This window comes from Phlebotomus papatasi, chromosome 3, assembly GCF_024763615.1.
Source record: "Phlebotomus papatasi isolate M1 chromosome 3, Ppap_2.1, whole genome shotgun sequence".
Lineage (NCBI taxonomy): Eukaryota > Metazoa > Arthropoda > Insecta > Diptera > Psychodidae > Phlebotomus > Phlebotomus papatasi.
In genome coordinates this window covers 42898625-42913228 of record NC_077224.1, presented here as the reverse complement: position 1 = coordinate 42913228, position 14604 = coordinate 42898625, and the positions used below count along the sequence as shown (strand labels likewise).

The window sequence follows — 14604 nt, the reverse complement described above, 5'->3', positions numbered from 1 at the left end:
GCTTTATTCCTCTTACAATTATGATAAAGAGAAAATGCAATAAGAAACAATAAAAGAGAAAAAATAACAGCAATTATTCGAAAATGTAAAAATTCTAGGACCCGTTTTCGAAATAAACCAAAGAAATATGGTTTGGAGGGGAAGGAGAGGGATGGGAAAAAAGAAAAAAAAGACTGTCCTAGATAATGTTGACTTATTGTGGGGTCGTCGAAGACCGTAAGTCGACATCTCTTATCGTTTGGTCTTTAGCCATGTCACAAGTTGAAAAAAAAGTGGATTATATAACTGCTCTCTCTCTCTTTGAGTTCGAGCAGTAAAAAAGAAAAACCTGATTTACAATAGTATAAATACCAAAATTCAAAGTTAAACAAGAAAAAAAAATCAGATAAGTGCTTCCTCAAGACTCAGCCTGAAAAGGGCATCGAATGCCATCTGCAGACCTACGTAAATTACTTGGAATGGAGTTAATGATAACTATACGCCTTTTACAAACAGTGGCTGGTAAAGAGTCATTCCTGACCTTGAGCACTATGAGTTCCCAAACCCTGGCCTAATCCTCTTCAACCAGAAGACTTTACAAGTACTGAGGACATCCAAAAATTAACAAAACTCCTTGATAACAAATGTTTGAGAAAGAAAATATTTCTCCTTTTATTTCTTCATTGGAATAGATAGCACCATCATGTTGTTACATCTGCTTTTGTAAGTGAAATAAATGTCCATTTAATTTAATATTATTTCGATAGAAAATTTATGTATCTACATCTTGGTAAAAGACATTTTTTTATATATTTTAACGAGAAAATGTATTTGATAAAGGTGGTTGATCGCTCTCGATTTAATCAAGAGAGTTCAAAATTCAGCTGACTTTAATATTTTTATTTTGTTTTGTATCCTGTGTTCAAATCCTTTCAGAATTGGTACAAGAAGATTTATGTAGTCTATATCCTGGGTAAAAATTTGAAGTCTCAGTCTCTTATGTGTTGAAATAGTGAATCTTGAACTTCTCGAATTGTTACTTTTTGCCCCATGATCCCTCTTTTAATAATTTTTTTCTTATTTTAAATGTCTTATTCTTATTTTAAATTCAAGAATAAAAATGTACGAAAATTTGCAACTCTTGAAACACCAATTTCATATCAGTAAATATTAATAATAATTGGTATTGAAGTATAGTACATTTCAATAGACACCTATATTTATAAATAGTAATAAATATTTTATAATATTTTTAATGTATATTCATAAAAACTATTTCATATATAAGAAATCTAATCCGCAGCTAATTGACCAATCAGAGTATTTTACTTTTTTAATTTTATTTTAATACTAAAAAAAATGTAAGTAAAATGGTTCAGTGTTTCTAACATTCTTCTTTCCCCTAGATTCTTTAATTAACTAACCATTCTGTGGGGTTTTTATTTTGGGTGATAAATGATTTAACGCTGGAAAATCTAAAGGTGATTTATTGTTTTATTGTCGAGGAAGAAACTCCAAACCATCTTTCTTATATTTCAATTAACCGGAGTGATAATAGCAATAGGGGAAAGTCGTCTGCCTTTGAATGCGGCAACTTTTGAACATTTATTTTTTTTTCTCTTATTTCCCAAAGCATTATTTCCGTTTTGTCAATCGAAGTTAAGAGAAAATAGTTAGTTGTATTGAGTATAGTTTAGAGAAGAGGGTTTTTGCTTTGGAAACTAAAAGAAAATTTGAAATATTCAAAGATTGCCGCATTCAAAGGGAGGCCACTTTCCCCTACATAAGATAGAAAATGAGCGTGATTTTTCTCATTCTCCATGCTTTCAAGAAACATTCTGTGTTGGAACGAACATTTTTCAATATAAACAGAAATAAATATATATTCAATATAAAAGTTCTTAATATTTCTACACCGCTTTTATAATTCAGTGCACACTCGTTGGAAGAAAAGCCTTAAAATATCTTCTAGTGAAATGCAGCCAAACTACTATAGGGGAAACTGGGGCACCACCAAACACGGGGTAGCACCAAACACTATTTTTTTTATTTCATAACTACTTGGACTATCTCAACCATTTCTTCAGTACAAAAGCATCCCTATAGTGCTTATAAATTCCTATAGGTCTTGTCCTTAGAAGTCGATTAGCTGATTAAAAAATCGCAGTGTTTGGTGCTACCCCGTGTTTGATGGTGCCCCAGTTTCCCCTACCTCGAATTAAGATAAGGTTCTTTAAAGAAAATCAGAAGACATTCATCTGTACAATTTAAACAGAGAGACTAATGGGACAGTTTCACGCAGAAGAAGTCTTTTTTTAAGATTTCCCAGAATTTCTTAAAAACTCAAGCTAAGTCCAGTTACTTTCTCTTGGGTATTGGCTGTATTTGGAAATGCACAAGGCATTTTTCATATTGCATTCAATTGATAATACCAAAATTTTATATTTTCAAAAGCCATCCATGTCTAAAATTACCTCACTCTTCCCTTTATCAATTATCTTGTCAATCCATTTAAGTCTCAGATATTTTGGTTTAAATACGAAAATTTGTATCGTACACGTATTGTACACGTAATAAATTTCTAGAAATTTATTACGTGTACTATACCCCCATAAAAATTTATAGACATAACTAGTTGGCCTACATTAAGAATCTGCCCTACACTAAGCTAATCTAGGTGTATAACGCCTCAGTAGATCAGTAGATTTTTTTTCTAGACATACTAAAAAATTTTAAGTAAATATTCGTGAGGAAATTAAAAAAAACATTTATATATATTGCTATAAATTTTGCTCAAAAAAGTGATTTATAGACAAGCTATGAACTAACGCCATATGTTCAACTCTGACCAAACAGGAAGTTACACCATTTCTTTCCAGCACATTTCCTTTTTTCTGCATCCCCAGAATATGTTATAGGAGTTTTATTACAGAGTACCTAACTTGTATTTTGTTAGTTTTCCTTAACACAATTTCTGTGCAAAATGAATTGTGCATTAATTCAGTACTTTGCACAATAGTGCACTTATTTCTACTAAAACAGGGAAATTCAATTTGACTTGGGGGAGAGTGTAATAAAAATTTCCGCAAATTAAAACACAATATAGAAAGTGCGACATTAGTGCTTTGTGGAAAATTAAAATAATTATAGGGCTATAGAGGTATAGAAGGAGTGAAAATATAAAGCTTTCAATCATCATTATGTGGGGCGGAGTGGGAGGTATACGTCCTATCAATAGATAAAATCAAACTCTCATAAAATCTTTATTGCGTGATGCAAATAATTTCTTATGCCATACAATTCTAACCACTAATGATATAAAATCCGATTCCTCCTCCTGTTTTTTTTTCTTTGCTTCTTGTGCCGTGAGGCTCAATCCATTGGCGCAATGTACCGTGGATATCATTTATTACACCCCAGGTGCGTCTATTTTGTATCCCCAGCATGGGAAAAATACCCAGGAAATGTCTTGAGGATTTCTTCAGGGTGGCAGAGGTGAGAATCACTCAAACTTCCAAGACAAGTTCTGTCACAGTATGAGACACATTTTTCATATTTTGTTGCTCGAACTCTACAGAGGAGAGCAATATGCAAGTCCTTGATTTTTCAATTTTTGGAAAATACTGCTCCCATTCCCAAGAATATATCATACCTTTGACATAATTATACGAATCTGACATCTTTAAAAAAAAAAGTCATCGGAATATTCGTCCGTTCGGATTTTATCAGAAGTAGGGTAGTAGGGGAATGTAGCTACACTTTTCACGCAGTGAACCTAAAAACGATGCGAATATTCACTTTGTTTGCAAGGAGCTAGTTCGTTATTTTTTAGCCGTAAGAGAGATAATTATTGACCTCATGAGACGAGATAAGAAATTCCCCTAGATAACATTCGCCTATTTGGAATTTCGGACAAAGCAGAATTCCGAACCAACGTACAAATTAATTTGGAATTCAAGTGTATATCTAAAATTATTTAATAAATTTCGTTGACAAGTTTTAACAGAGTTATCTTAATTGTAAATTGGTTTGTCTGGGATTTCACGTTGTCCAGGCATCCAAACGTTACCCCACAAACAAGCTAAGTGGTGACTGATAGTGTGGATGGTGTGGTTAAAATACTTTCATTTCCCAATCATTTTGTATACAAGAAGTAAAATATTGTCTTTTTGGTTAATTAGTAATTAAGTATTCGAATACACCATGTTGAACCTCAGGTCCCGAATATCGCATGAAGAGTAATTCAAGTCTTAGCACTGCTTCTTCCCAAACATTAAACCCTATGGTAGTTAAACTGACTTCACAGATGTTTCACTGAGCGGCGCAGGTTTTTCCTAAAAGTATTTCTAATGTTACCCTGCGAGCTACCCCTTTGGAAGGGGTATAGTAGAGAGGTTTAACAAAAAGAGTTACTTCATGTTGAATATCTATAAGGGATAGATCGCTAGGAGGAACGCTGGGGGTTCTGGATATGCCTCAAGACGCTTATCCACGCGAATGTCTTAAGAGCTTCTGTCCTTACAGATTCAGGCGCGAGACTATTAGGGCCATTAGGGCAGAATTACATAGACAATAAAATGCTCGCCGTAGCCGCACCGCATTTCGTTAATTTACGCATTTTCATTGCAATTCTTACGTAAATTTTCCGTTACCGTATTACCTTATCTCATACTCGGTGGCACTAGGTGAAAATAATATAAGAAAATTGAACAAATAAAAGGAAAATTCGATAAACGGTGAGCAACAAAAACTGTACGATTAATTTCTCTTTCAGGTTTTTTTTGCTTACCGTTTATCGAATTTTCGTTTTATTTCTTCAATTTTCTTATATTATTTTCACCTAGTGCCACCGAGTATGAGATAAGGTAATACAGTAATTGAGAATTTGCGTAAGAATTGCAATGAAAATGCGTAAACTAACGAAATCGGTGAGCATTTTACTATCAATGTGATTATGCCCTTAATCCTGTAAGATTTGGCGGTAAAAGATCATCCTAAAAGCTAGTTTATACAAAGAGTTTAGAGTCAGGTTCTTCTCACAAATTTCCATTACCTAGTTCCTTGTCGCCAAATTTTACGGGTCAAATATTTTCGAACCGCAGCCTGAGCTTTTTAGGTTGAGGCTTATATGGGCTTCAGACCTCAGGCTTATGCCCTAGACACACTTACGACTAAAGTCCGGATACGACTAAGCTCGTTCATAGCCAAAATTTGGGTTCCATTGAAAGGTCTTTGAATAACGAATAAAAGAAGATATCTATTTTAATCAGTTTAGAAACTTATTTTATAGAAATAAAGGACTAAGGGAAAGGGCTCTTCCTTCGGAATGTGTTTCAAATGAATTTGGACCATTATAATATTACATTTTAATAGCTACTTCAATGCCTCAAATTTCCAGAAAATAGATATGGGTAAAATCCAGTAAGAACATAGAAAAAATCCGTTTTCCGAAGGTTGAATCGGCCGAAGGTAGCGCGCTTTCTCCTAACTCGTGGTAAAATGTATCAGAACACAGATTTAGAAGTGGCAAAAATTTGCACAAAATTACATTAGGGTAAATTAAGCTAATTCAAAACCTGCTCCAAATGGAAACGTCATTGTTTTCACGATAAATACAGTACTAAATTATTATATTTATATATTTTCTATACCTCAGTTTCATTACTTAGTTAATTTTGCTCCAAATAAAGCGAAAATCCAATCATATTCACAAATTTTAATTTGTTAATTTCTCAGAAAAATTAACAGTGTACCTTTCCACCATCGAATTTTTCATAGATCGACCATGTTTTCCAATGAAAAACACAATAAAGTGACTGTTGTTTATTCGTTTTGTTTAACATTTATGTGATATTTCTGGCTAATTTTAGTTAAATTAAGTGCTAATCTTTATTGTTAACGGTACGTGAAGTTTTCAAATGAAATAATTATCTATTTCGTGAACAAAAAGGGTTCTTCTGAAGTGTCTGCAAATGCTTCAATAGGAAACCTCGGAAATATGATTTTTTGGAGAGATTTTCTTATTGTTTTAGTAGTTTTAGATAGGAGAAAAGACCAAGAATAAGAACAAATCCTGCACTCAAGAGCAAGTCAACAAGATTTTGGAAGCCTTTCATCGCGGTTTCACTTACACTGTTTGTCTCCAATTAGAAAATTTCCCTCGTCTCCATTTGGATTAATATGTTTCCAATAGAAGCATTTTACGCTCGCGTATTTTTCTTGTATTTAAGAAGTTTTCAAATTATATCTAAAGGATGTTCACTAAATCGTAACATTCTAGAAGAGTCAAGGAGCCATTTTATGTAATTCTCTTCAGAAAAATATGAACTTAATGCGTTGAAACTTCTGTCAAAGTTAAAGCGTCTGGAAATGGTTCTGAATTAGGTCATTTACCCTACTGCATTTTTGAGAAATTTCACAAAATTAACTTTAAGCACAGATCAAAAAATTTCACTATTATTCGAGGAAGAGAAAAAGGCTTTTCGCCCTTAGGTATAGCTGAGCTCCTGTTAAAAAAGCAAGTAAATGAAAAAAAAGTGCAAAAATCTCTTTCTTGTGATCAGCAAACTTCTGTGCATAAGTTAAATCACTAGATAAAATTTAAATAACTAATACAACACTTTTCTTTGAGCATTCAGCGATGTGTATTTCACTTGACCAAGCAGTTTCCCTTTATAAAATTCATACACGAGGATTTGGGTTTGTAAAACACTGTGAAGTACAGATATTTTGTGAGGCACTGAAACGTGAGAATAATTCCAAAAGATGTGCCATATTATTAGAAAAACGTGTGGAAAGAGTTTTCAAACAAGCTGACTCCTCAACATAATTGAATATAAGTGATTAAGTGGGTGGCAAAATATCAGTCTCCGCAGTGGAGAGACACTTGAACATCTTGAGCTGAATAACTTATGAACAAACAGCTCTTTAAAATCACACCAGAATGATGGGGATTTGTCCTAAAAATGGCATAAGATTGCAACCATGCTAAAGAAATCAAAGCTCATTTTATATGATTACGTAAGATTTTTTTCACACCCCAAAAGTTCTCAGAAAATGTTTAAAATTCTTGTGGCAAACTATGACAAAAATTCCAAAGGTGTTTTGAAAGAAGTGTTCTAAACACATAACTTTCCTCTTGAGAGAATCTTGAAACCACAAACTTGACTATATACACAGAATCTACAATCCTTTTTTTCTCATATAAATTTGCAATCTACAGTGAATACTGACGAGAGGTAAGTCAGTGGATGCCTTGAATATTTAGCCATTTATCACCAATTCCAGAAAAGAAAATGCTTATTGTTCTTGCAAAACTGTTCACCAATTTTCGCAGTGACGTAAACAATTAATTACAACACTTCTTTTGCCAATTGTTTTGATATCAGGATACACTTGAGGAAATGTTCCGACAATTTAGCAGTCTCACAACCAGACGTTGATTCGGGTTTACGTCCGCCGGTGGACTAAGTGTCTAAAAGTTTCGTTGCGCGTTCATATACATAGTTCTGATCCTTTTCCTCCCGCCACAGCAGACCTCCCCTTTCTGCCGAAAAAGTGGATGCCACAATTCTCCACTTGTTACATATACATAGAGCATACGCGCCAACTCTAGGATTCTTCACACGATTTCACAGCCCCTTTTGTCATACAATATCAAGAGGTTGAAATTTTCAGTGTATTGTGTACACTATCGCCAACTTATTGGTCTATCCTAATTCATTTAGCCAAATTTTCAGTCATAAATGCACGGCAAAAGGATGCACTTTAAATATTTCCTCTAAAAAAAAACTTTAATTGCGAAACCTTTAATTTGGTAGAAAACATCTTTTTCTCCTATTAACACACAGAATGATTTATTATTTCACTTTATTAGTAAATAGCTGTAGAATAAATCCATGAGAATGACAGTGCAATATATTCAGGGAAGTTCAGCAAACAAACAACTGGTATAAAGGAAAATAAAGAGCCCTATCCGTCATGAAAAAATTAATGTATAATCGTTTTGCACTGTAAAAGGAAAAGAAAAATCAATTACTTATCAAAATATTTGCTTTAATAAATACTTTCTTATATATATCATGTTTACTTAAAATAAAGTTATATTCATTATTTTGTTATAAATATAATCAGGGGGAGGTGGGGCTACTTTGAGCTGTGGGGTTAGATTGTTTTACGATTTTTTCGCATATTTCTAAGGGAAACACGATATAATTTAGATAGACAAAACAATTGTGAATCTAAATAAAATAATTGTAAGGGCTAGTTTCATTTAGAAATGTGCGAAAAAAACATATAACAATGTAGCCCATAGTATCCCCACCTCCCCCTAACTAAGAAATATAATAATATTAATATTGCATAGTATCCCTTACTGTGTTATCACACTTGCACATTAAAATTTTAATATGATTCACATTAATTGTCGCTGGTGAGAGTCCAAATGTGTAATTTGTGTGTTTTAATCATTTTATATTCAAAATTTGATCTATTTTTTGATAAAAAGGTAGACTTGATCCGCAAAATTTGATATAAATTGATTTATAGCATTACTGCGAAAAATTAATGCAATTTTCTCTTTAATTTTTTAATGTGAAAAATATTTATGCTTTAGGTAAATTTAAACTTATTTTTGCAGGCCAAGTCCACTTCTTTATCAATAAATAGAAAAACCTCAAATATTAAGTGACTCAAAGACAGAAATAACATATTTGAACGCTCACAAGCGACAATTAATGTGAATCACATTAAAATTTTAATGTGCAAGTGTGATAACGCCGTTAGAGGCCTTAGAGGAACAATGCCTCGTAGTAATCACGAACAGGCCTAGTTTGAGGTCATCAATTTTAGGTCCTGAGGAATTAATTGAATACCTTCAATACCGTTGACGCGGATGGCTTTGCCCTCCGGAGAAGACTATTCCATCGTGCTGTTCTTAAGATTTCACTGGTAAAAATAAAAGGGTCAAATTGACCCTTTTCAAAAGGATGGATCGTATTTGACCCTTTGAAAGGTTCACTTTTGTACCTCTTGAAATTTAGTATGCACATTTATCGCGAATAATCATGTTTTATTGTAAACTTATTACTGATATCATATTTCTCTCATCTGAGCGAACACCAAATATCACTTTTTCATTGTTTTTTTATTCATTTATACCGGAATTAAATAGATGTCAAAACCGTGACCCTTTCGAATGGTACCTGGTGACCCTTTCAAAGAGTCAAATATGATCCATCCTTTGGAAAAGGGTCAATTTGACCCTTTTATTTTTACCAGTGTTTCTTTAAATCTAGCATTAACCCTTTAAGGACCAGTGACATATAGGCGACTTAAAAACATATTTTTTCTGACTATTTATAGGACAAAAAAAATTTATATAGTCAAAAATGTGTCTTAAGGGGTTACGTGAGTTAGAGAAATTAAAAAAAGCATATTTTTCTCTAATTTTTTTCAACATAAACAAATAATTTATTTAGTTCAATCCCTGAGACTTAATTTTCGAAGACCTTTTTGAAAAATCTTACTTTTCGGTGGACAAATTTCTCGGAGTATGTTCTTCCGAAATTCAAAAACCAAATATTTCCTGTTAGCTAATGACCATGAATAAATGATTTTTGGAAACAATGAAATTTGAGTATTTTTGGAGAATTTTATATTAAAAAAAAACATTTTTGACGTATTTTACACAACGTACGTTTACATTTCGTATTGTAAAATAAGTTTCGATCAAAAAAACCAAAAAAAGATCCTTCGTTCACTTTCTTCTACAATATTTTCTTTACAAATATTTGAAAAATAGCCTTTTCAATTTACATAGCCCCAACTTCCCCTAAATTGTAAATTGAATTTTATGACTTCAATTTCAATTCATGCACTATACAGCTTTTTGCGATAGCTCTTGGAAGGAAATTTGAGTGATACGGCTATTACAGAAAATTTGTGAAACAGTGGTCACTGCCATCTTAGCATTGGAAACCAACCTCCAAAGTAAAAACTGTGGAAAACTACTTCAATGAGTCATTTGCATTATCCAAAAAATTGTAACATAACAAAAGCAAAAGAGAAAAAAAAAAGTAGAGTAAAACGTCAAATAGATTTGAATAAGCCGTATCCCCTCTCTCGGATGTTCATTACATCAAAGAGTATAAAAAAATATTTTCTACAAAATAAATTATTGTGCTTGTCCTATTATATTTATAGCTCCCAAAGGCATACAGTAGATTCTCACTAAACTTAACTCTTTCTCAATTCTGCGAAAAATTTTGTTGAAAATTTTCACGTTTGATTTTATAGAAAATTTGCTCAAATTCGCTGTAGTTCCTCTTATTTTATTGTTATTTTTTTATAATTGAGCGCTTTTCGTGGAATTTACTATGACTTTAACACCTAAATAACTGAATAATTCGGATGACATTTTACCCCACATGCCCAAGTGAGAGAGAGTCTACTGTAGTCACATAGTATCATTTACATCCTCTTTCAAAATAACGAAAAAGTCTTATATAGTCAATATTTATTATCTGAATGTTAATAATATAAACCTTATAACGCAAATTTACTTGTCAAACTGAATAGAGAGACTAATAATCCCTTTATTGCTTTCAGGTATTTTCGAGAAATAAACCGTTTAAAAAATTTATTCATTTGATTTCGCCGTCAATTCTAACATCGAAAGCTCGAACATCGAAGCTCATAAAACTGCCGCTAGGGGCGGTATTATTAAAAACAAAACTTTTCAATTTTCTAAGTTAAATAACTCAAAAATTCCTTTGTGCATCTGGCTGAAATTTCAGTATGTTGTAGCTGCAGATTATACCCATCTAACAAAAACAATACTAAGGTCCATCGATAACCCCTGACCCGAGCTAAGGGGTCAAAGTTCGAAAATTAACCGACCTCTATCTCCGATTTTAATTAACATTTTGACCTAAATTTTGGCTTTTTGGTTTCGTCTCGATGAGCACTTTCAGATGAAAGTTCAAAAAGTCACCACCACAGGTTCAAACCTTGGTTCAAACTAAAATTTCTTAACTAATTTTTCTCAAAAATTCCTTTGTGCAAGTTAGTCAAATTTTAGAGTGTTGTAGTCCAGTCTAGGACGTTTCCAAAAAGTGGCGTTAGTGCGATGTGGTTAAAATAGAACCGGAGATATGAGAGGTCAAAGTTCATAAAATTCAAAAAATCACATCTCTGGTTGTATTTGACCGATTTTGATAAATAAGTGCTCAAATGACAGATCTTACAAAATTCTACAACTTTCAAGAACATTTCGCTCCTTGGAAATTACAAGGGGCCAACTCACATTTTGGCGATTTTGAGGTTTTAATGCACTCAGACAGAGAATTTAATAAAATTTCAGTTGATATGAGTCAATAAATTTCGTTATTAGAAAAGTTTTTCAAAATTTTAATCTTTATGATTGCTTGCGCGATTTTGTTTGAAGTCAAGGGGTAAAAAATAGATTTATTGTTCAAATTTTTGTGAAACAAGGGACTAACTCAAGCAAGTTGACCCCGTGTCATTCTAATTTCATGAAAATTTGCGCATCATTTAGAATGACAAAGAGCTAACCCACAAAAAAACATATTTTGAAGGGTAAAAATATGTATGTTTCGATGTTTATAATAATGCTCATAAAAATAGGAAAGAATTAAATTGTTTTTATTAGCATACTTAATTGAGATAATTATTTATACAAAGTTGAATCTTTCATGATGTCTCCTGAAATATGGCTCAGATTGAGTTGGCCCCTTGTAATTGCCAAGGAGCGATTTGAACTTCGTGGAAACAACACCAGGGACGCCACAGTCGAAAAACCAATTTCAATACATAACCTAAATTACTTCGACACTTGCTTAACCGATCTTGATGATTACTTCGATATAATTGTAGAGGACATTTATATCTATATTTCGTCCATACATCATTTTTCGATCATACAATACGATCTGTCCGATTTTGTCGTTTAGGTGTGAAAAAAATGATTTTTCCCATAATAACGCTTTGAAATCACTCAGATGCCAATTTGACTGCTACTACACGAACAAGACACTTAAAATAGGGTTTTAAATGGAAAGTCTCACAAAATACAACAATTCTTTGATATAGTTGAAGTTCATCAAATAAACACTTGAGGCGATCTGGGCGAAAAAACGAGTTGAGAAACAAACAACCTCGCTTATCTCGGTTTCTAATTAATCGATGAGATCTAGTTCTACGGAAAAATTATGGTCTACATTTCACAGTACATTCTAGTTTACATTTCACCCATATATCACTTTCCTGTCAGTCCATCCAAATCCTTGATATTTTGGTTTAAATACAAAATTTGTATAATTTCACGAATTTGATTCAAGATAACTGAGTTGCGTCCCCCAAATTCAGCTCTAAATCGAATTTGCATGCATTCCGAGTTAGCTCATGTTAAGAATCTCACCTACATAAGTCGGTTAGGATTATCTGTATTAAAATAAAGGTTCAAAAGTAAATTGTTACAAAAATCAATCATTCTTTGATTATTGTCGTGGTTTGTCACATGGGCAAACTGCCCGCGGTGGCCAAAAAACGTGTTTCAAAACAAAAATTCGATTATCTCGGCTACCGAACAACCGATAAGATCAAGTTTTGGGGGAAAATTACAGAGAATATTCTGGTCTATATTCCACTATCATCTTTTTGTCAATTCATTTATATCCTAGATAAATAAAAAATTAGATCCTAGATAAATTTGATTCAAAATTGCTGTATAATCCCAAACGGCAATTTTGAGGAAGATTACTGTTGGATGTATGTATTTTGGATCCAAAAATAGGTCCTGTGACGGTCGTCAGAGCGTCGAATGACGGAAAGTGGGGAATAATATGACGGTTATTACGAAAGTCACTTGGCGTCGTAATAACTCTGAGATTACTCGCCCACGACTAAAATATGACGCGCCAAAATGGGCTCTTCCAATGACTTCCAGTGTCCCTATAAATAATCTTCCCCTCGCTGGGTATGTCTGAGGGGAAATTTCACTTGTCAAATGGCAAATAGAATTATTCAGTGCTGTGAATTCGCAAAGTAGTTGGCAATTTCGCGTGTTTTCTCAATAATATTATAGTGTAACATCAGGAGGAAAAGCTCCTCCAGTAGAGAAATGTGTTGTGATTTAAAAAAAGACAGTGCCGACAAAAATTAAGCAAAAATTAGGAAGTGTTTTGATTGATAAATACCCGGACAATTTTTATGGAAAATTAAATTTCGTTATTCAGGTGTTTGCTCCTGTCTCAGGAGTATTGTGTGATAAGAATCTTGTGTCTAAAAGTCCTATTTAGTGAAAATTTTAAAAGATTTTTGTGTGTTGTTGCCATCCAGCTGGAATATTTTCGACATGTCGGGCGGCTCATTCAGCAATAGTCGAATGAGAAAAAGATTCGCAAATGTGAGTAGTGAAATTGGAAAAAATTGACCAAAATTCCATAAAAAGTAGCAAAAAACAATAAAATATGTGAAGAATTAATGAGAAAACGGTATCTAAGGTGATAGTATAGTACAAAATTGTGGAGTGAATTTGACTTTTTCATTGAGAGTAGGTACGTCGATTTCGTACATATGCGGTAGAGAAGGATGGCAAGTGCACTGATTTTGGCGCGTCATTTTTTCGTACGGAAAAGGACCGTCCCTTGGAGTCGCTTTTATTACTTCATGTTAGAGTAAATTTTAGGCCCGTAAAATAACTAATGTATTACTAACTCAATTTTGAGTAATGTATTTGACGCGAATACGACTAATTTTTGAGATTCCAATTAGGAGTAATTTTTTGACCATTTCTTGTACAACAAAACCTAGTCATTTTTGAGTCGGAGTAATTATTTGCCCATTGGGATATGTCTCATCTTTAGTTCCAAATCGATGTTCCATACAATCCGAGTTTGTTCACGTTAAGAATCTCACCTACAATAAGCTGATCTAAGCTTACCATCAGATTCAAAACGATTTCAATCTTATCACAGTGCAATTTTGCTTCACAATTAGTTTATCAGGCTAAATTTTATTATGATCCAGTTCCATTTAAAAAGAGGATGAAAAAGCCCTAGTTCAAAGGTACCCCTTTTCAAAGTCGCCCCACGTCCCCCTAATGGGCCATTTTCACAAGAAAACAGTGCCCCCAATCGGGAAGAATAATTGTGAATGGTAGAGAACTATCGTCTTAATCATTTACACCGGGCAAGACTCGAAGTACATTAAATAAATTTTAATAAAGATAATAATACGGTTTTCCTGTCCAATAAGTGCTACTTTGTCCCTATTTGTTTTACTTTTAAAAGTTGTATATTTTTCGTTAAAATTAAACCATGCAACTATCTGCTATCTTAATAGCTATCAGCTATTAGGGTTTTCATAAATTTTTGCCAAATTAAACTCTCAGAACAAAATTAAAATCAGTAATAATTTTAAATGAGTTTAAAGAGAGCTTTTAAAAGCTTTTGAAAGCTTTCTTAAATGTTGAAATCTTATCTTTTCATGTAAATACCCAATTAAATACATTAGGTGTGAACCTGTACTCATTGTTTGCAAAATAGTTCTTTTGAACTTTTTGTAATCTCACACTTAAGAGCTTTCAAGGGTAGGTCAGTTATA

The 14604-nt window shown here is 33.0% G+C and overlaps 1 protein-coding gene across 7 annotated transcripts in view; it reads right to left on the bottom strand.

Annotated features, from left to right (window-relative positions):
• LOC129805754 (calmodulin-A-like) overlaps positions 1-14604 on the bottom strand; it is a 135615-nt gene that overhangs the window by 68149 nt on the left and 52862 nt on the right. The window contains exon 1 of one of the 7 annotated variants that reach the window (XR_008752118.1): positions 7213-7433. The exons of 1 other annotated variant lie outside the window; for it this stretch is intronic. The gene's annotated coding sequence lies outside the window, so the exon portion shown is untranslated. Of the gene's footprint in view, positions 1-7212; positions 7448-14604 lie in introns of those variants that run through there. 5 more of the 7 variants (XM_055853879.1, XM_055853882.1, XM_055853883.1 and 2 more) reach the window with 5 other exon arrangements.